The sequence below is a fragment of the Acinonyx jubatus genome, chromosome A1, assembly GCF_027475565.1.
Source record: "Acinonyx jubatus isolate Ajub_Pintada_27869175 chromosome A1, VMU_Ajub_asm_v1.0, whole genome shotgun sequence".
Classification (NCBI taxonomy): Eukaryota; Metazoa; Chordata; class Mammalia; order Carnivora; family Felidae; genus Acinonyx; species Acinonyx jubatus.
The window spans coordinates 21,146,668-21,170,200 of NC_069380.1; the positions used below are offsets into that span (position 1 = coordinate 21,146,668).

Here is a 23,533-nt window from a genome sequence, read left to right on the forward strand (position 1 = left end):
GCCATACCAGGAAGCATTGCTACGTAGCTAGTCCAGTTTGAATGGATGATAGGTATGAAATAATTAAGCTGGTTAATTTGCTCAGCATAGTACTCAATAAGAATAATTTCCTGTATTCAAAAGTTTTTAAAACTGGTGCAATTCAATATCAGCTAGGAAGGCTGAAGATTACACTGGAAAATATAGACTTGAATTGTCCTCTAAAGTAGGAATAAATTGAAAGGGGATTAGTGAGTATTTTAGCCTCCAGCAGTAGCTTCAGTGAAGATTTAGAGAGGAGAAAGCAATATACAGTTTAGGAGAGGAAAGAACTGGAAAACAATTGACTACAAGCATGATAAATAATTTTCTTCCACTTGCTACTTACCTGATGGCCACAGCACATGCCTGACCAGTTTTTGTCCACTCATAAATACTTAAATGCTTCTCTAACTTATAGGGACCCTTTTTTGCTAAATATGTAACCACCCATACTTAGAATAACACAATGAATAATAATCTTATTGTAATAATGTCTAGTTTCTCTTAAAATTCTTGATTATTTCAGAAAAGTCTACATACTACATTGGTTTATGTCTCTTAAAAGAGACCTTTTAACTGGAATGGTAGAGGTTTTTAATTAGAGAGAAGTAGGAAATACTGGATAGGTCCTGATTATACAGACCTTGATATGTGTGTGGGGGTGGGTGGGTGTGTGTGTGTAGCCTGACTTTTCTGGAATAAGTTGTCTAGATTGAAGTCCACCTCACACACAATTTCTAAATAATCATTACTTTCTTAATCAGAAAAAAAAAATCAAGTATAGACATACTACAGTTTTATACTTTACTCAAAAGCTAGGTTTTTATGGATTATAAAACAGACTTCTTGGATTTTATCTGAATACTATTTCATTACCTGCCTGTTCTCAACATTGAAGTTTAAAGGTATCTTATCTGGTTATTTTTTTTTGTTTTTAAGCATCTGTAGCCAAAAAACAAGTTAAAAAAATTTTTAATGTTTGTGGATTTTATATATTTAGACATTTCATAAAACTTTCACTTTCTTTATAGGATAGTAAGAAATTATTATGTTTAATGAAATTGTCATGAAGTTTAGTTAGACCCCATAATTTAGGCCTATTCTTAAAGATACCAAAGCATGGCTAATTTCAAAATTTCTCCAGGTGTAGTATCAACATTTCATACCACAAGTGTAGTATTCCATTGTCCTGACCAAGCATAGTCATTCTGTGACCCAAGGGCTATATGTAGTTAGCTCCTTAGAGGTTTAAATGCAGAATTTGAAGCATACTTGAAGACAGAAATTATTACAAATTGTGTTGATGCCAGATTAAAAGTAAAATTAAGTACTTGAAAAATTGAAAGCAATGTGCTGGTACTTAATGGTTATGTCTAAACAAAATAGAAATATTTTCATGGCCTGTATTAACCTCTGAATATTTCTATTATGTGACAGTGGGAACAGTCTATAGATTCAAAGAAATTTTTAGTTTAAAATATACCCCCCCCTCCCCCCCGCCTTTTTTTCTTGAGACCTAGAGAGAGGGAGACACCAAATATGAAGCAGGCTCCAGGCCCTACCTGTCAGCACAGAGCCTGAGGCGGGTCCCAAACCCACCAACCAGGAGATGACGACCTGAGCTGAAGCGAAGATGCTTAACTGACTGAGCCACCCAGGTTTAATCCCCATTTAGAACTTACGGTTAAAAAAAAAAAGACTATTCAATGGAAAAAGGACAGTCTTCAACAAATCATTTTGGGAAAACTGAATATCAACATATAAAAGAATGAAATTGATACTTCATACTATATATAAAAATTAAAATGGGTCAAAGACCTAAATGTAAGAACTAAAACTATAAAACTCTTAGAAGAAAACATAGGGGGACGACTTCATGACAGTCTTGATCATGATTTCGTGGATAGCAAACCCAAAGCACAGGCAGCAACAACAACAAAAAGGTAAATCGGACTCCCATCAAAATTTAAGATTTTTTATGCATCACAGGACACTATCAGCAGAGTGAAAAGGCAACCTACAGAATGGGAGAAAATATTTGCAAATCATACATCCGATACAGGACTAATCTCCAGAATCTATAAAAAACTCTTACAACTCAACCACAACAACAAAATAAAAACCCAGTTAAAAAATGAGTAAAGGACTTGAATACATATTTCACTAAAGAAGATATACAAATGGTCAATAAGCCTGACATGCTCAAATGACTAATCATTAGGGAAATGAAAGTCAAAACTATACCAAGATACCACCTCACATCCCCAAGGATGGCTATTATTTTTTAACAAGAAAAAAATAGTGTTGGCAAGGATGGGGAGAAATTGGAATCCTTTTGCTTTGCTGATGGAAGTGTAAAATGGTATAGCCACTATCTAAGAAAGAAAGTATGGCAGTTTTTCAAAAAAATGAAAATAGAATTAAATACCATATGATCCAGTTATACTGCTTTGGGGTTTATACCAAAAAGAAATGAAAGTAGGACTCAAGCAGATATTTGTATACCATGTTTATAGCAGCAATTAATCATAATAACAGATCAAAACAACTTAAATGTTCATAGATGGACAAAATGTATATACATACAATCAAATACTACTCAGCTGTGAAAAGGAAAGATAGTGTAAAATATGCAGCAACATGGATGAACTTTGAAAAAGTTAACCCTATGTAAAAGCCAGACACACAAAAAATAAATGTTACATGATTCCATTTATATAAGGTACCTGAAATAGGCAAATTCATCAAGACAAAGTAGACTAGTGGTGTCCGGGGGCTGAGGGAATGGAAGCATGGGCACTGTTTAGTGGCTCCAGTGTCAGTTGGTGTAAATGTAAAGGTTATGGAGATGGAAGGTGGTGATAGTTATACAACAGTGTAAGTAGACTTAATGCCACAGGACTGTACCCTTTAAAATGGTAAAATTTATGTCATGTATTTAACCGCAATACTCTAAAAATAATAAGACATTATTACTGTGAAGTTTTTAAAAGAAAAAAAAGATTTATTAGGGTACCTGGGTGGGTTAGTTGGTTAAGCATCTGACTCCTGATCTCTGCTCATGTCATGATCTCACAGTTATTGAGTTTGAGCTCCACATCAGGCCTCTGCACTGACAGTGTGGAGCCTGTTCAGTATTCTTTTTGAGACAGCGAGACAGAGCATGAACGGGGGAGGGTCAGAGAACGGGAGACATAGAATCTGAAGCAGGCTCCAGGCTCGGATCTGTCAGCACAGAGCCCGACGCGGGGCTTGAACCCACGAACTGTGAGATCATGACCTGAGCCGAAGTTGGACGCTTAACTGACTGAGCCACCCAGGTGCCCCTTAAATGATTTTAAATTCTGAGAAGGAATTGTGTCCGTATACTCACTAGTGTAACAATTGGGACAGTGCCTTGCACATAGTAGGTATTAAGTTATTTGTTAAATGAAAAAAGTACGTACATAAATTTTGTATATTTGAAAATACCATGTTTACATTTTTGTTTGGAAAGTGGGAAAGGGTAGTCTAAAGAACTGTTCCAAATGTAGTTGGTAAATACAAATATGTATTACGTATTTCTCAAGTCATTGTAGCATAGCCATTTTAATGATGAGAAAACTGGAGCAAAAGATTATCGAGGCTTAAACTAGAGTGGTGGCAGTTTCCTTGTATCTTTTAGAGAAAGAGGTTATTACATTCCTACGTCTGAGTAAGTGGAAACTGTTCAGGAGTGTATTTCCATGCCTGGTGAAGAGGGGAGGCCGATAGGATAAAGGAAGATCCAGAGCCACAGGATTCCAATTTTATTTCTCATCTCTGGGTACAAAGTTAATTCATCTTCCAAAGGCTTCATAATCTTTAATTCTTATGTAAAGTGATGTCCAACTTTTAACAGAGTAACTATTCTAAAAAAGGGATAAATGTTAAGGGTAAGATAATACTTGGATTTTTTTAAGATAAATTAATTAGAAAATTCACTTGAGTCTTTTGTATATTTTCACTTTATTTAGCGTTAAAATATTTCATGTGACATCATCTTTTCCTTTAAAAGTACATCTGCATTTTCTTAGCTTAAGTTTATTGAAACTGAGCTCTTATATGTCATTTCTTATTTTTCCTTTGACATGAAGTCTTACCTACTGGATGGAAGATGTCTTTAGAAAGGCATACCGCAAGGAATGAACTGCTGTCTGTAAATTTTGCTTTTACCAAGGTAAAGACCAAATTTTATGAATTCACTTTGTGTTTATAAAAGGAAAAAAAACTTTTATGTATTTAATACATTCAAAAATTTGATTAAATATTTAACTTTATTGGCTTATTAAGTTGACAAAGGGGGAGGAAATGCTTAGCTTTTCCTCATATTACACATCTTTGTGTTCCTAACCTATAGCAATATGCTTAGCACGTAGTAGGCTTTCCTTAAACATTTGATGTAGAAATAAATTTTACTATTCTACTTAAAAGCTTCTAAGAAATAGCTATTTATGTATACTTTGTCCGTTACAATCTTTAAATATTGGTTTCTTAATGTATTCTCTTCTAAAAGAAAAAAATTTTTTGTATCTTCAGGTGCTAATGTGTGTTTAAAAAACAAAACCTTGGAGTAAAGTAGCAGCACATAATGGTTTGTGGATTTTGAAAAGGTGCAGGCCATATTGTGCTGCCTCAAAAATACAAGGATCTGATCTTCTGAAGAAAATATATTTCTTTTTATTCATAGCTCTTATGATAGTGATGTCAGCAGTGCCTTAGCAGCACGTAAATATTGGCGTTAAGATTCTAAAATTATCTCCAGTATTAACTGTGCTGCTGAAGTAAGGCTGGCCATGTTCTACAGTCTAATATGTTTTATATTTTAACATGTCTTAATATGTATTAACATCATTGATATATCTTCAGTTTTATTGATAATGTATTTTCAATATTATTGAGAATCTTGTTATCTTTAGTATGATTCTATAAAAATAAGTAGTAACTTTTAAGATGTATTTGTATTAACATGGTTGTGGGGTACCTGGCTGGCTCAGTCAGTAGAGTGTGTAACGCTTGCTCTCGGAATTGTAAGTTCAAGTACCACATTGCGTGTAGAGATTACTTAAAATCTGTAAAAAAAATAATGTAAGTGCAATTTAATAATAGTGTTGAATGCCATCAAGAGTTTATTGAAAGAGCTTATACAGAACCAAATTTACTCTAATGCATATTTATATTCATTGTAAATACTGAAATTTTTAAATACTCATTTTTCCTTTGTTTCTCCAGTAAAATGAAGTTTAAAAATATTTGCTTATTTCACAGATAAGTGTGCATTATAAAATATACATTCTGAACAGAACTTACAAGACGATTTTTAGTAATGTTTCTAAATATTTCGTTAGAAGGGGGAAATTTCAAAACGTGTGAATTAAATCCCTGAAATCCTGGGTCTCAAAATGCTCTTAATCATAAACTCAAAGGTAGGAAAGGCCTTACAGATGACCTGCCTATTTTTTGGGTGGCTCAGGAAACAAATTCAAATTAGGTAATTTGCCCCACATGACAGATTAGAATCTTAATCCTATGCCTTCTGACTTTACACTATCATTGTTTTATCTTGTTTCTATTAAATCCTTAGCTGAAGATTTTTGACAAGTTGAAAATGTGACTTTGTTTGCTTTTTTATAGTCAATATTTAACTTCACAGTAAAAGTAAAAATTATTATTATAGTTACTAATTTTATAGATGTAACAGTTGAAATTTTTAATTTAAGATTTAAAGAAAAATGTTTTCTTTACCTTCTGTTTCTTATTGTTTTATTAAGTCATTAAACTAAAAATTAATGTTCAGGACAAGACAGGTGTTTTTGTGTAGCATATCACACTTTTGGTCTTCTTTTCTACAAGGAATAGCTTACCCTTTTCAATTGCAGCCAAACAGGAAATTTACAAAATAAAAGCACTTCTTAACAAATCATTTCCAATTATTATTGTCTTTTAGAAACCCTAAAAGTACTTCAGATGTAATTTAAGGAATTGTAATCAAGGATCTTCTTTTTAAAGTCTAATGTGAAGGTAAAGAAAATATGTAAGGCAAAGCTCTCATTTTTAAAAACAATTTTTCCCCAGCAAAAATTTTTTTCCCCAAATTAGGAAGCAGTATACCATATATACGGTAGCTAGAATTAAATGCCAGCTTTTACATTAAGTACAATTAAGCACTATTGACTTGGTGCTTTGAAAAATCATTCATCAAGCTGTTCACCTCTTTTCCTTTATTTCATTTCAACTATTTTATGAAAGACTAACAAATATAACTTTTGATTCCACTGAAAGTACTCCAAGATTTAACATCTAGATTCTTAGAAATATTTATTAAATGAATTACAAAGTTTGTCCACTATTTTCCAGAATAACTCAGGAATTAGATACCTTTTTTCCTGTTTTTGTTTTTCTAAGTATATTATGTTTAGTCTAATCTGCCTTCTAAATGAAAGAGAGAAAACCTGGATTTTACATTTACTAGGTGAATTTTTATACCTAGGTCCTCCAGATGTGAAGAAGGAACACTTGGGGCTATTATTGCTAAATGAAAACTTGTTTTAATCCTGAGAATAGATTAAAGGAAAATGAAAATATTGGTAAAGTGAGAAACTATAGAAAAACTGTTACAATGAAATTTATCATAACAGCATTCAGCTTCTTTTCAGTCTCTTAAGAGGAAGTAGCCTGTCAGTACCTAATGAAACACACACATTTAGGTAATTCAGAACTGGAAGTTGTATTTGTACGAGTTAATACACTTTATCTTTGTGCAATTTTGAACACATTGAAAGCAAATAGTAAAATAAAAGTTGTACCTTTTAATGTTAACCTTAATTTGACTATTTTTACAAAGAAAAAATAAGTATATACAGGTGTGTGTTTTCATTTTTTCCATCATCTTTGGGAAAAAAATGCTCATCTTCTTTCATTCAAGTTTCTTTTTAAGTTGATGCCAAATAATTTCAATATTGAGCATCTTAAATCTGTTACTTGGAATATGGATTGAGTTTGTTTGGAGCTAACTCAGAGGACTCAGGCAAGTATTCAGGAGGTAGCAAGAGGAATATTGTAATAGTTGAATAACTCAGTTCACATCCTGTATTTAAAGGCAGATCTCTTAAGGTCACACATATTGATATGGGATAGTAAATATGAAAATTTGGCCTTAGACTTAATTCTGTACTCAACAATGAAGATTGTCTTCAATCAATTATATATCCTTTTGGTTGTTAGAGAATTACATGTTGTTTTTAAGCCACTAAGTGTCATTATGGGTATATGCCCAGGTTAGCTCTATTGGATTAGCAAGATTATGCTTGCATAAACTGTGATCTCTGTTAATGATTTATCAATTTAGAAATTGACATTCTAAATCAATTTTTTTTCCTTTTACAGGTGGATATTACTATCCCTTATTCTTCGAAAAAGTTTTATTCTCAGTGTTGTTTCTCATTGAGTATTAACAAAAAGAAAAATTAATGTTCCAAACTTTTCAGATAGATTTGGTCCTAGTAAGTATTTAGACATACTATTTGCATAGCTAGAAGAAGAAATGAGACCATCATCATTTCCAGCTAAAATTTTTTATTTTCATCTGTTATCAAAGGATTTCTTATAATTTCTGTCTTATTAATAGCTTGAGCCCCTTTAATGCAGAATTAACTCACACCAGAAATGTGAGAGTATATATTCTTGCCTTATTTATTTATAAATATATCTCACAAATTTCCGATGTCTTTTTTTAAAGCTATATATGAAGAAAAAAATAATTGACAAAATAAATACTAAGTTTAAACCTCTAATGTTAAAGTTACTGTGTGAGGTGACAAATTACTTGCTTTTTTTTTTTTTGTCTTTATTTTACTGAAATTAAATTCAACATTTATAATTTCTATTTGGGTCTATTTCTTGATTACTAATACATTGAATTCATGTAAAAAACTTTATGAGTAATATACTGAAATTAGCATACTGATGATTACAGTTCTCCCTTAATTCTGTGGAACTTTGAATAATCTGGTATTACATTCTTGCAATTGAACTTTTGTGTTTTGAAGAAATGTAAACCGCCTGGAAAATGTTATTATTGTTTGTATTTATCATATGCCATAGGATTAGATTTTGTTTGAGAAATTTTTAGCTACCTATTTACACAAAATGCCTACTCAGTTTGATTAACTTGTTATTCAAAGGTATTCTCTTTGTTTTATAATTTAACCACTTACTACCATGGATTATTCTATTAAGGAATATCTTTAGGAAGTGATAGAAATTCTGAATCACCCTAAAGTTTGCTAATTTCCGCATCTCATTATTTTATAATTTTGGGGAATGCTTGTATTATACCATTTCAGGAATATAAGTTTTTATTATACCACTAAAACTATTTCTTTTTGGACTTAATGCATATGATAGTAAATCACAGAATTTTTTTTAAGTTTCCATGTCCTCAATATTAAAAATGCTGTTTTAGCCTGAAGCAAGCAATGAAGAAGGGTATTTATTGTCCTACCGTGTAAGTCAAGAAAGTTGAATAAGTACATGATTTCTTAAGAGAATTTATAAATTTTAACATGGTCAATGCAGACTTTTATGTTAATTTGTTTATATTCTCATGAATGTCTTTTGTGGCAGTGTGAAAATGCAGATGTTTGACAGGGAGCATTAAAAATAGATTTGAGGGGTGCCTGGGTGGTTCAGTCGGTTAAGCATCTGACTTCACCTCAGGTCATGATCTCGCAGTTTGTGAGTTCAAGCCCCGCATCAGGCTCTGTGCTGACCGCTGAGAGCCTGGAGCCTGCTTCAGATTCTGTGTCTCCCTCTCTCTCTGCCCCTCCCCTGCTCATGCTCTGTCTCTGTCTCAAAAATAAATAAAACATTAAAAAATTAAAAATAATAATAAAATAAAAATAGATTTGAAACATTTATAAAGAGAGGTACAAATTTATTCTACTCAAATGCTGAGGATCTAGAACAAAACAAACAAATTTCTGCCCTCATAGAGTGTAGGATCTTGGAAGTGAGATGTGAGTAATAAACTAGACGAAAAATTGATAGGTACTATATGTGGTGTGTCAGATGGTAGTACTTTGTAGAAAAATAATGCAAAGGAGGTGGAAAGGATGGAATAAAGGTGTTTGGAAGACAGGAGAGAGAAGTTTTTAAATACTGTAGAGAGAAAATGCTTGACAAATGATTATTTAGACAAAGATTTTTAAAACGATGAGCAAATTATTAGGTATCTGGGAAAAGAGCCTTTCGGGCAGGTGAAATAACAACTTCAAAGATCTTCAGGCTGAACCACTTTTGGTGTGTACAAGAAACAGCAAGGAGATCTGGTTGGCTACGATTAAATACACAAGAAGGGGACTCATAATTCATGGGATCGAAGAGTCTGTAAGGGCTAGATCTTATGGCTGTTTTCAGCTTTTAGCTTGTTCTACAGATTTAATTTTTCATACTTCCTTCAGAGAACTTTGACAGCAGTATGCGTCTCAGCCTATTTGACCTTTGTAGGTAGAACAGTATTTTTATAAATCTGACTCAAGATTACAACCTCCATCAGACACTATTGTTTAAACATTTTAAACAAAATGTTTAAATAGTTGGTTAATAGGTACATGTGTGATGATCAGATTTTTACAAATTATGCTTTGATGGCTCTGAATTTGTTTTCCACTTGATCAGTTTAGCTTGTCAAAGCTAACAGCTCCAGGAGACACTAAACTTACTCATGTTTGTCATTTACCCAAACAAATCACCGCCATTTGATGCCTCCATTCTGGAATTGATGTCATAATTAAGTATTTAATGATTTATCACCTGTTCTGTAGCATCTTAGCTGAAACATTCTTTGCCTGGAATTGTTTCATTCGCTATGGTATCTATCCCACTAGCTTAATCTTCCTAAAACACTGCTTTTGTTTATAAGGTAAAATTCAAACTTGTTAGCTTTTGCATCATGATATTGCCCCAACTCTTCTTTAGGTGAACTAGTCTTGACCCATCCGTTTTTCTGTTTGCTTTTATTTATGCCATTTCACCACCCCAGTTCTCTCCCAGCTAATCCCTCCCTATACGTGGTTAAAAATGAGCCAGACCTCTTGTGTGTGGTAAATGTTTCTTGACTTTAACCATGTGGTATTATCCCTCTATCTTGTGGTATGAATGATTTATATCTCTAGTTCTTAGCCTTTTTTTCCTAACTTAACACACCTGAGGGACATAATACTTCATCATTAATTGTGCCTCATTTATTAATACATATTAACCTTTTAAATGCATTAGCCATATGAATAAACATTTAAAATTTTATCAACAAAATGAAGAAAAGCAAGTGGACTAAAACACCCAGAACTTGAAAACATCAACCTAAATATCAGGTCCCAAAGTTTAAATACTAATTTTGTGCTGACGTTGATATAGTTGATTTTTTTCCTCAGTTACATGAAAATCTCTTCTCCCTCCCTCCTTCCTTCTGGCCCTCTTTATCTACTTCCATTTCCGCCTTCCCTCTCTCTTTCTATATCTCATATATAAATGAGTATGAACCATCCATATATATTTTTAGGATTTTAGCACATTTAAAGGAATAAGTCGTCATTTTAATTTTTCAATATTGTAAAAGTAATAAATACACTCTTAAGTAATGCATGTGTTTATTATGGTGTTGCTTATAATAATAAAAATTTGTAAGAGTTTTTAAAGTGTCCAATATTAAAAGGCTAATTAAATAGCATGCTGAGTGGAATACTGTGCAGCTACTTAAAATAATGTAATGAATATTTGATCAGCTAGAAAATTATTCATGATAAATGTCAGACAGTATGAACAGACTCCTTAGAAGAATACATTTGCTGAACTGTTAATCACTGGTTTACTACAGGCGTGAGACAAATCTTATTAAGATGAGGAAGGTGGATCTTATTTTCATGATTATAAGTAAGCTTTATGATTTTTGTGACTTGGGGAAAGTTTGTTTTTGAAAAGGAGAGAGAAAAACCCTTAAAAAATAAAAACAAATATTTGGAGCACCACCACATAATCATAACCCTTTTGGAAATTTTGCTGGGTTCAGGAAATTTAGAAGTGATAAAAATTAACTATCAGGGAAGAACTGAACAGGTAACTTCAAAAATCAGATAATTTAAAAATCAGCTGTAGGGGAGCAATCTCTGTTCTCAAAGGAGGGTTGAAAGGAATTCAAAAATCACATCTTGAATTCATTGTTGAGTGCTTTTGCTGTCATTTCTCCACTCTTCAAAACTTCAAAAGGTAAGTATGAAAGTGATAAATCTATTTTAATTTTGAAACTGTATTAATAAACTATGTAAAGAAAAACAAATCCAGTTTATTTTATAGTTACAGATACTTAACAGCAATGAAACTGACTTTCAGATCTAAAAATTAAGAATTTTCCTGCTTGGGGCACCTGGCTGGCTCAGTCGGTAGATTATGTGACTCTTGTTCTTGGGGTCATGAGTTCAAATCCCACTTTGGGTGTAGAGCTTACTTTAAAAAAATTTGAGGAGGGGGGAAGCACCTGGATGGCTCAGTCAGTTAAGCCTCCGACTTCAGCTCAGGTCCTAATCTCACAGTTTGTGAGTTCAAGCCCCACATCGGGCTCTGTACTGACAGCTCAGAGCCTGGAGCCTGCTTCAGATTCTGTGTCTCCCTATCTCTCTGCCCCTCCCCTTCTCATGCTCTGTCTCTCTCAAAAATAAACTTTAAAAAATACATAAATAAACTTTTTAATAGAAAAAATAATTTTCCTTGAAAAGATTTAATCTCTCCTAGCATAAAAGGAATACATAGGCATAGAAACCTTTGGAAAAGGCAAAAAATTCTATTTAAAAATCCTATTTTTACTATCCAGTAGCAACAATTATTAGCTTTATATTATTCCCTTCTAGTTGCATAGTTGAATTAACAAATTTTATTTCTTAATCCAAATCATAACTATTCCAGGGATCAAAATCTAGAACATCTCTCTCTAGAGAAGAGAGAGGGGATGTGCTTTTGGCTAAGAAAATTTTTTCTTTACATTTATCTAAAGTATAACTATTGTCTTTATAATTTGTTGCATAATATTTTACTGTAAAAATGCTTAAATTTTATTAACTTTTTTTCCTCAAGATTAGTAAATCTGAGTTTATGGGAAGATGCATCTTGTTTACCCTTTGGCTTCTACCACACCTGCATGCCAACCCCAACGGTACCTTTCCATTGTGTGAGAAGCATTCTGAAGCAAGGGAAGTCATTGAAGGTTTTTTAGCAGGAAAGAAAAATAACTACTGAAATATGTATACTGGCCCAAGATTTGCTCAGAGAGAAATCTAAGACTGGTGTACTAAGTTATGAATTTGTTTCTTTTGTATCTCCATAACCACATCAAATTTACCAAAAACCTGAGCTGTTCTAAAATTGTGGAATTCATATTTGATATTCAAAAAACATTAATATGGACATTTCGTGCAAAACATGACTAAAGTTACCAATATGTAAACCTAACACAAATGTATGAGTTCTAGTGTATGACCTTTCTGTTACTGTGACCCATTTAGAATGTAAGCAAAATATGGTATGTCTCAACTTGGTTTTTTCACATGCAAATATTTTATAATTTGAAACTCTTAAGAACAGTGGTAGTTTAATTTAGAAAAGCAGGTTTAGAACCTGAAAACACGTTGGCTAATACGGTAAAGAAAATACATTTGGGGGGATCTAAAAATCTTTACCTGTGGAGAGGAATATTTGTCACCAGAACAGGCCTGTGGTGCCACTAGGGTCTGCATTTTAGTGGTTTATTGCATCCTCTGGGGAAAAAAAAAAACACCCAAAAGTAAAGCCTCTGGTCGATAATAAGCTATTGTACTGTTTTTTTAATTAGTGATTCTTAGATGTGTTTACCTCTAAAACTCAAGGTATTTGGACCTTTAAAAATTGATGACTTACTCATTTTAGAAAGTTTACATAGTCACACTCTTCAGGAAAAGTTTGTGATGGTTTTACTGTATTTCCCATATTGATTAAGGAACTAAATACCCCCTCACCCAAAAAAGAGAATTTCTTCTGTGTACTTCCCCCCCCCCCCTCCCCGCAACAATACTAGGTAGCCTTGGTTTCTGGATAGCCAAGTTGGATTATGTAATTTGGAATTTAGGTAAACTTTGGACACATTTCAAAACTAGCATGAAAATTGATTTATTTAGGTTAACCTGTTACATGCTAATAAACACTTGTTCCCCCAAACCGTTGTTGATTGGAAGTCTTGGTATGTATGACTCATGTCAGGACACATGTAGAGTATGGATGTGAACCAACTGGAGTGCATTCAGAAAATTGAAAAATATGAGGTGCTCAGATCTCACAAGGAATGGTTGAAGGTACTGAGGAGCTTCCAAGCTTCCTTGAAAAAGAGAAGACAAGTAACAATCTGAGGCTTGTGCATTTTGTTTTCACCTGGAGGGCAAAACCAGGGAGTTTCAGGAATGTGCAAGGGCTTTCTGCTGACTTTGAATGTGTGCATTAGGGAAGTGGACTGCTTTGCCAAGACCCTCAAAAGTGATGAAATGGGGTTGGGGTAGTAAGATTTAAAGATACTGTTTGGAATGAAGAAAATGAGTACACATCATCTTAAGTCCTTGCCTTTAAAATGTAAGACCATTTGTGCCAACAGGACAACTTTTGACTAAAGGAAATCATAGGGAAACATGGATTTTGTTTTGCTTTTGGACAGTTTTTACTGATAATGATCATTGTTTTAACAGACCTGGCAGCATCTAAGGAAGGTACTCTAAGAAGTTCAAGATCAAGGTTTCCAGAAACATATCACTTGTCTGAGAACTATGAAATAAAAATGTTAACTTACTTTCATTAAATACTAAGAGTTAGAACATAATTTTTAAATATTAAAAGCTTTTATAAATTGGCATTTGTTTTCAAGAAGGATTACTTTTTGAAGGCTATTAGACAAATCCAGAATAGAAATGGATCATTAACTTTTCATTTTCCTCTTAAGACTTAACAGGAGAGTAAAGTTGAAAATATTAGATAAACAGGAAGGAATCCATTCTATAGTAATTTTTAATCTATAGTTCTGATTTGAGATTTTAGTTATAGTGTCAGTACGGCATTCTTTGATGTTTATATTCTGTGGTGCTGGATGTTCATAAGACTGCAGGACAATAGCTTGGGCTTAGAATCACCACTCTTGGAATTCTTTCTGTAATTACATATAGGGGAATCCAGCTTCAGTTGGAACTTTTTCTATCTTGCCAGGCACATAGTAGGTGCTCAGTTACTTATTAAATGGAGTGTGCCCAGGAGGATCAATATCACTCTGAAATTGGCAGTGGAGTGTAGTTGATTCTGGCATCAGATGTGCAGGAAATAATTTTGTAGTATCTTTGCCAGTTCTTTCGAGGCCAAATCATTGTTGAGACAAACAATATTATGGCTTGGCTAAGAAAATAATTTTTGTGACATCTTTTAAGGCAGGCTTCTTAGTTTTTACAGCTAAGTACTTTTTCAAACACTGGTTCTCTTCCAAGTTAGATTTGAGATTATGGATAGGAGATAATAGTAAATATAATAATGGAACATCAGCTGTGGCACATTTTTTAGGTTTATTTGCCCCTGTGGGAGATAAGCCAGTAATTTTTTTATTGTTTGGTAATTTTAGTGAAAATGACCTAAATCAAAGTATTTTAATATCTACTAGGGTTGATTTAAGTGCATATAGAAACCACTCAAGCTTTAGCTGCTGCTTTTAGTGATAGAAATAACTGCTAACACATTGTCTTTTGCTAGAAACTGACATGTAATAAACCATTTAAGTCTCTACCTCCTTGTGAGGGAAGCATATCATTATCCCTGTGATACAGGTAAAGAAATGGAGTTGAGGAAATAGTATGCCTAATGCACATAACTAATAAGTTGGGGGGGGGGGGAGGGTGAAATCACTATTCAAGCCCGGGTGGTTTGACTGCAGATCTGCTGTTAGTAATTAATATTTACAACCTCTGTCCTATAATCAGAGGTAGAGGAGACAAAATACTAAGCCGAAAACTGCTAAAAATAATACTGATACCTTAAAGATAGGTTTGTATGTGGAAGTATTCTATCAAACCAAATTAACTTCTCAAATATTCCACGATGGTACTGTTGTCCTACCGCAAGGAGACCTGCTCTTAGAAGTGTGTTTTGGTAACATTTGTCATGGGATGTGTTTATGTGTCCATGACCTTCTGTATATTTATTTGCATGGTCCATGGATATATACATGCAGATATATGAATTGAGTCATCTTCATTGTGATAGCAATGTGATAGAGGACATTGAGAAAGCTGCACCCCACCCCCCAACTGTCCAGAGTAAGTCTACACAATCAATAGGTCATACTTGGTTGTATTGTTTTTAAAGCATCAAACATCATTGTCCTCTCACTTAAGCATACTGTGTCTCTGAAAGCTCATCAAAATCCAAGAAAAATAGACCTTTTGTAACTGACTGCAGACAAACTATACAATACAAATTGTGACTTGTTTTGGATACTATCCCTAAGCTATCAGACATACCATTTTTCTTAGTAGTTCATATCAATTTAAGGAATTAAACTTCTGGCAGGGCTTAATTAGTATTAAACATTCTGTCTCAACCAATTCCAGGCAGTGTAACAAATCCTCACTCAGCACTTAGAAATGTTCTCAGGTATTACCTTAGAAGGGCCTGTCTACATACACAGAAGATCACTCCCTTTCTGTACTATCATCCTTACAATAGTTTCATTATTGCTTATGTTACATCATACTGTGATGATTTTTTTTCCCTTCTTTTCTGTTGGCCTATAAGCCCAGAGACTGTATCTTAACAGCTCATCTGTGACTAATGTAGTAAGTAGAGCTGATGACCCCACAGCACTAAGTAGTATGTTAGTTTTTTTCCTTATTACATGATATATTGATACCAATATTAATATGGTTGCCCAAGACAACTCACTAGTCATTTAGCCAGAAATTGTGTCTTAACTTTACAGTGGAATTCTCCAGGCTCAGGTCAAATTTATTTATAGATAACCAGTATCACAATTTCACCAAAGGATCAGAAGGAAAGAGAAATTAGAAAAGTGAAATAGTGTTTGCCAGTTAATACGGTTTTGTATATGAAAGTCTTTATAAGTGTTCATTTCTCATTGAGATGATGTACTAGTTAGGAATAAAGAATTTCACACAGCATATTTTATCCCCTAGGTAACATAGACAAAAACTTTGACAATATATCTGATGTAAGTCTTAAGAAAAATTGTCTCTAGCAGGCTGAAATGCATTCCCAGATGTTCTCAAATTTTACAAGAAAGCACTATGGAGGTCAGGAATTTCAGTTAACTTCTACTATCTTAAGATTCAGAGTTTTAAAAGTATTAAGTACTTTAAAAGGTATTAAAATTATTTAACAGCTTTTTTTCCCCACTTTGTCAGTCGTGTGATTGACCCAATAGTTGATTGCTTAAGACAGCTTTAAAATCCAAGTCAATCTTGCTTAGGCCAATGAATCCATACAAGCTTGTAAGAATCCAACCAAAACAGTTCTTTGTAACTACTTTCTGTTTCTACCTCATCAAGAAATAGATGCTGTTTTCACTTGCATCTTTCCCTGATCTGGTTGTGACTCCTTTACCTAGCATTCCATTTGTGATCTTGCTGACCTCCCAAACCCTGCATGCCTAAATCCGCAGTATCCAACCTCTGAATCCTGTCTGCCTAAGCCCAGCATATTCAGATGCTTTGCTCTGCATTGGGAAATCTGGCTTCTGGGCTCTACTTTTGGAGGGGGACCTAAGTATATTCCCAAATTAACTGAAGCTCTTAATACCCTGCTTACTGTGTGTAGCCTCTTGGATAGATTTCACATGGTAGCCTCTGTTGCTCTTTATAATTAAGTCCTCCCAACTAGATATAACCCTACCTTGTCAAATATTTGGGTGTTTTATAGTTAACAAATGATTGATAATTTACCTGACACATTTGCTACTCTAAAATTCATTTTATTTCCTTTTAATTATTGATTTATTTTTTGAGAGAGAGAGCACAAGTTGAGTAGGGGCAGAGGGAGAGAGAATCCCAAGCAGGCTCCTCACTGTCAGTACAGAGCCCAATGCAAGGCTCAATCTCGTGAACCGTGAGATCCTGACCTGAGTCAAAATGAGTCAGTCACTTAACCAACTGAGCCACCCTGGCACCTGAAAATTGCCTTTTATTTTTAATAACCTTTCTAAAATTAACTGCTCACTGCCATAGAATACTCCATATCCTCATTTTTAGACAAGAAAAAGCCTGAGATACCATTGCATTACAATAGGGTTCTGATATCAAGACATGACAGTGTTAACAGCTTGAGGTAGATAATTGCTCAATAGAATTACCAGAGACCTGTGAACGGAAGCGTAAGAACCTCATCTTCAAAATGTATCCATACAATAGTCCTCCCCCCCCCCCCATCTGTGAGGGACATGTTCCAAGATCCCCACTGGATGCCTGAAACTGCAGGTGGTACTGAACCCTGTATATACTGTGTTCTTCCTATACATATATGCCCATGGTAAAGTTTAATTTGTAAATGAAGCACAGTAAGAGATTTACAATAGCTAATAATAAAATGGAACTATTATAACAATATACTATAATAAAAGTTATGTGAATGTGCTCTCTCAAAATACCTTGTACTCAACTTTCTTGTGATGGTATGAGAAGATAAAGTTGCTGTGTCATGAGATTAAATGGAGTAAATGACGTAGGCATTGTGACGTAGCAGTAGGCTACTGTGGACCTTCTGACTATTCATCAGAAGGGAGTCATCTGCTTCCAGACTGTGGTTGACAGCAGTAACTGAAACTATGGGAAGTGAAACCAATGATAAGGGGGACTACTGTAATTATTAGCCATGGAGAAGTCTAAAGTGGTTGGAAATTACTTTTTCTGTCTAAGTTTACTTTTTATTCTGTTTCCTGTCAATATAATCTTTTTATGTGAAATTGTGCTGTTTACATTTTCATAGTTTTAATTTATTAATGTGTGGAATGTATAGTTCTACAATTTATGATATCTGATGTTATTTCAAGTAATACAGTTTCCTTACACATGTAAGGACATTAAAATTAAAACGTATTTCACATGGTAGATAGTAAGCATTTAAATTAAAGTTGAATGAATAAATCTGATTTATTTAACATGGGGGTTTTAAAAGGTAAGTCAGATTTTTAGAATTCTGTTATCAGCAAATAATCTTATAAATTTAGAACTTTCTCTGTGTTTCCAACATGTTTACTTTTAGTAGTCAGTATTTTTGTGTGTAATTTCTCATAATTGAAAAGATGAAGTTTCTCATAGAAATAGTAAAATTAATATTTTAGATTAATTTTTTTAGACTATGCTTTTGGTTCTGTTACTTGCTTCTATGGAAAATAATATAAGCATCCCTAAATAAATAACTTAGTATTCACTCAAGAATTCAGGGGTGTCTGGATGACTCGACTGAGCATCTGACTCTTGATTTCGGCTTGGGTCTTACTCTCATAGTTCATGGGATTGAGCCCTATGTTGGTCCAGGGCTGGCAGCAAGGAGCCTGCTTGGGATTCTCTCTCTCCCTCTCTTTCTGTCCCTCCCCTGCTTTGCATGCGTGAACACATGCTTGCTCATTCACTTGCTGTCTCTCAAAATAAACTTTTAAAAAAGAATTCATACAGAATTAGGAATAATGCAGAAAATCAGGTAATACAAATTAGAAGTAAAAATCTTCATTAGATTAATTTGATGATTCTAGACGCACAAATCTGTAAATTATTTTCTGTGGTTTTGTCTTTTTAAGGTCTCAGACAATGAAACTTCCATCACTTCATTCTCATTCAGTAATGTGTGTACTATTCATTACACATAATGTGTGTAGCTATTCATTCATCCAACAAGTCATTTTGTTCAAGGCACTTGCCTCTGATACCATTCTCTTCACTGTCCTCAAGATGCCTCTTTTTTTTTTTTTTTTTTTTGAGATAGAGAGAGAAACAGAGTGTGAGCAGGCACCCCAAGATGCCATTTTATTAAGATACCAGTTGAGCATGTAAAAGAAGCTAACGGTTTCTCACTGGTTTAGATGACCATGAAATGAAGGAGAACAAAAGGTTATAATGCAGTATAATAAATTCATATTTGTGAACATTAGGCTAAAGAAGTGTTTAGGTAGGTTGTTACTTTGCCAGAGGAATGACAATGTAAACAGAAGCTTAAACTGTACTTAGAGAAGTTAAGTGTGATGATACTCAAATACTTAAAATTGGCTCTGCCATTAGTTGTGTGACCTTAAGCAAGTTGCTATCTCTCTCCAAACCTCAGTTTAAAATTTAAAAGATTGAATTTGTCTCTGTCTTGTCCCAAATTTTTAAAACCCTAAACAAAGCCTCCAATATATCCATTTTGCAAATACTTCTTTTTTTAAAATGCTTATTTATTTATTTTTGAGAGAGAGAGTGCATGTGAGCGGAGGAGGGGCAGAGAGAGAAAGAGGGTCTGAAGCTGGCTCTGCACTGACAGCAGAGAGCCCAATGGGGCACTTGAACTCACGAACCACAAGATCGTGACCTGAGCCAAAGTCAGAGGCTTACCTGACTGAGCCACCCAGGCACCCTGCAAATAATTCTTTATACTGACATATTACAAAAGCAAAGGAAAAAGTTGAATAATCTTGTAGATTTATGGGAGACTTTAATATCACCTTAGAATTTTGGAAATTACATGTTTAACTTTGCCATTATAGAAAAAAAGATTTATTTTTCCTACCCTTTGTCAGACCAACACCTTGTCTGTAAGAGACACAGTCAAAAAAAGAGAGAGAGAGAGAGAAAAAAAAAAAAACTGGAACCTAGAGAGGGAGAAACACTTGTAAATTTAAAATAATAAAATTTCGGAAAAAAATCAAATTTGGGGGATCCCTAGGCAGCTCAGTCGGTTAAGCATCCAGCTTGACTTCAGCTCAAGTCCTGATCTCAGTCATGAGGTAGAGCCCCATGTTAGGCTCTGCACTGACAGCACAGAGCTTTCTTGGAATTGTCTCTCTCTGCCCCTATCTGACCCCCCCCCCACATAAAAAAAAATAATTTTTTTAAGTTTATCACATAAAGCATTTAATTGAATTAATGGAACAGTATGGAGTACTAGATGATTTAGTTAACTGAAGTTTATAGTAATCCTAAACTTTTGAGTATTTCCTAAAACCTAAAAATTACAGTATGTCAGTATATTGTCTTGTCTCAAAGCATGCTGAATATCACCAAACTTTATGAGTAAGGAATCTTACTATCAAGTAGTATAAAGTAATATGTAATTATAGGTATAGAAATTTTAAGAATTGTGTTCAATGTGTTTCATATAACCCAAAGTGTATTTGATTATAATTTTTTTCTTGAGGTAGAGCACAAGAGACTCATTCAGATTAAGGATTTAATTTGAAGAATTCCAATTTCCTTTAAGCAAAGTTTCACTTTATTTCAAGCTGAACATTAGTGTATTCATGATTTGATAATACACTTAAAGATGTACACTCTAAAGAATTTGAGTTACAAAACGCTCAGTTATAATCTGTTGGTTGTAAACAAGGCCAGTTACTTGTAGAAATTGGATCAGAAGGAATTGGATTATCACAAATGGCCACTGGTTTTCATCATGGTTATGTTATGTACATGTGATAGAGTAGGACAGTTTATTCATAATGCAAATTTATTTTGAACGGTGTGAAAATCTGAGTTGGTTGTAATTTGAGGCCTCAAATTCTATAACAAGAGTGAATATCATTTTATGTCATCAAAGATGGTTATTAAAAAACTACTTTAAAATTCTTTCACAATTTGGGATGCCTGGCTGGCTCAGTCAATACAGCATGCAAATGTTGGTCTCAGAGTCATGAGTTCAAACCCCATGTGTGACATACAGTTCACTTAAAAAAAATTTTTTTAAGTTTTCTTTGCATTTTTCAAGTGAGCTTTAAGAGCCTATTCTATGTCTAGTACTTACTATAGTCCAAAAAGATGGTCACTGTCAGCAAAGAACTTTTAGCCATAATAGAAATATACTAACATACAAGAAACAACTAGAAAATAGTGGAGAGTAAATTTTTCCTTGTGGACTTGAAGTTTAGTAGAAGATCAAAGAAAATGTAGACTTAGACTCACCAAAAAAGACTTCTTAGGGGAGGTGGAAGGTGAGCTGGGCTTAAAGAAGAATAGGTAGAATTAATTCTTGGAAATGAAGATATTGGAGGCTTTCAAGTACAGGAAACATGAATCAAAGTATCAAGTTGGAAGGAGTAAAACAGATACACTAGATTGAAAATAGAGGAATAGGGAAATGAATGTAACCATATTTGAGATTGCTTTGCTTTGCTTAAGGGGCCCTAATTTCTAATAGAAGAAAATGAGGATTTGCATTGCCTGCAACCCTTTTGAGAGCCAAAAAACAGTTGAAGAAAAAAAAAAAGGGAAGGAAATCTAGGATTATATCAGACAAGTTTATTACCCTAAATATTAGGGAATCTATGGATTTTAGCTCAGCAAATCAAGTGAGAAATCTTTTTTTAATAATTTGTGTTTTTATGTTTTTATCGGAATTGAATTTTGTATATGAAGTTCTCAACACTGAACCTAACATTGTTTACTTAATAGCATATAACAGTTGCTGTACTTGCTCGGACATGACACTTTTTAAAAAAATGTATTTTGAGAGAGAGTGTGAGCAGGGGAGAGGCAGAGAGAGGGAGACAGAAAATCCCAAGCAGGCTCCACACTGTCAGTGCCAAGCCCAACCAGGCACTCATACTCACAAACTGTGAGATCATGACCTGAGCTGAAACCAAGAGTTGGATGCTTAATTGATTGAGCCACACAGGCACCCCTCAAGTGAGAAATCTTGAGAGGAAAGGGTTGCATAGCCAAAATTCTATCAGGCATATTTTTTGTTCTCCATAACATTGATCTTAACACTATGGGAATGATGGTGAATTAATACCAAAGTAATGTGGTTATGCCAAATAGAAATACTCCTTTTCCAAACCCCTCTCTAATTTGCATCTAAGTCTTAGCTCAAGTTATTTACTCTTAGAATGTCCTTTCCCTCATCTTCACCTGTCTAAATCCTCCTAGGCTATCTACCTCTTGCATTAAATTTTCCCAGTTCATTTTTCCTTCTCACCCAGAAATTCTCTCTTTTGAGCTCATAAACATGGCTTAGAACAATTAATATACCCTGCCTTATGGACAGGGATTATCTTACTCTTTATTATATACTCTGCAAGCTTAACAGAGTGGGTGCTTAGCAATTAAATGGTAATTAATTCCTGAAAATCAATAATACCTTTATGGTAAATGTTTTCTGTAAAGGCTGAATACCAGCTAGATAAATACAGAAATGCCCGGGCTCTTTTCTGGTAATTTAAGAATTTTTCCACCTTTTACTACTTTTATAGGGCTTCTTTGATTCTCTACTACCTATTAACATTCATGTCTCAAGTCTTATTTATCTTAAAATGTCCTTTAAAGAAAAATTTCAGGGGTGCCTGGGTGGCTCAGTTGGTTGGGCGTCCGACTTCAGCCTAGGTCGTGATCTCACGATTCTTGAGTTCGAGCCCCGCGTCTGGCTCTTTGCTGATGGCTTGGAACCTGGAACCTGCTTCGGATTCTGTGTCTCCATCTCTCTCTCTGCCTCTCCCCTACTCATGCTCAGTCTCTCTCTCGCTCTCAAAAATAAAATAAGCATTAAAAAAATTTTTTTTTAAGTCAAAACCTGTGGGTAGGTTTGTGAACAGTTAGAAGGCCTGTGAAATTTCAATATCCCTTTGGGAGGGCCATGAGTAATCCAACTGATAATCCTAAGCTTTTCAATGAAGTATAATTTAACTATTTTTTGTCAGCCTTCCATCTGAGGAGATGGAAGATGATAGAATGAAAAGTACTTACGTTAAAAAATACTTTTTAAGAAACACCATTACCGTAATCATAAAAAACAAATGTACTGAGCATTGTTGAAGTTCTTTATACATCTCTAAAGTTAATGGTATGCTACTGGGGCACCTGGGTGGCTCAGTCGGTTAAGTATCTGACTCTTCGTTTCTGCTCAGGTCATAATCTCGCATTTCGTGGGTTTGAGACCCACATCAGGCTCCACGCTGACACTTTGGAGCCTACTTGGGATTCTCTCTCTCTCTCTCTCTCTCTCTGCCCCTTCCCTGCTCCATCTCAAAATGAATAAATAAGATTTTTAATAAAGTTAATGGTATGCTTCTGAATCCCTCTGCTTACTGGAGCTACCTTGTTGAATGAAATTGGTTTTCTAACAAATTTTCTTGGACTATCGTATAAGAGACTATGCAAGTCACACCAAAGAAAGTTTTTTTTAAAGTAAGCTCTACACCCATTGTGCAGCTTGAACTGAGACCCCAAGATCAAGAGTCACATGCTCTACC

At 34.2% G+C, this 23,533-nt stretch overlaps 1 long non-coding RNA gene across 21 annotated transcripts in view; it reads left to right on the forward strand.

Moving 5' to 3' along the window:
- The window catches only part of LOC106972675 (uncharacterized), a 137,519-nt gene that overhangs the window by 63,541 nt on the left and 50,445 nt on the right, over window positions 1-23,533 (forward strand). For 19 of the 21 annotated variants that reach the window (XR_008295343.1, XR_008295344.1, XR_008295365.1 and 16 more), the window contains one exon: window positions 4,137-9,910. This is a non-coding gene — a long non-coding RNA (uncharacterized LOC106972675). The remainder of the gene's footprint in view (window positions 1-4,136; window positions 9,911-23,533) is intronic. The other 2 variants (XR_008295360.1, XR_008295348.1) reach the window with 2 other exon arrangements.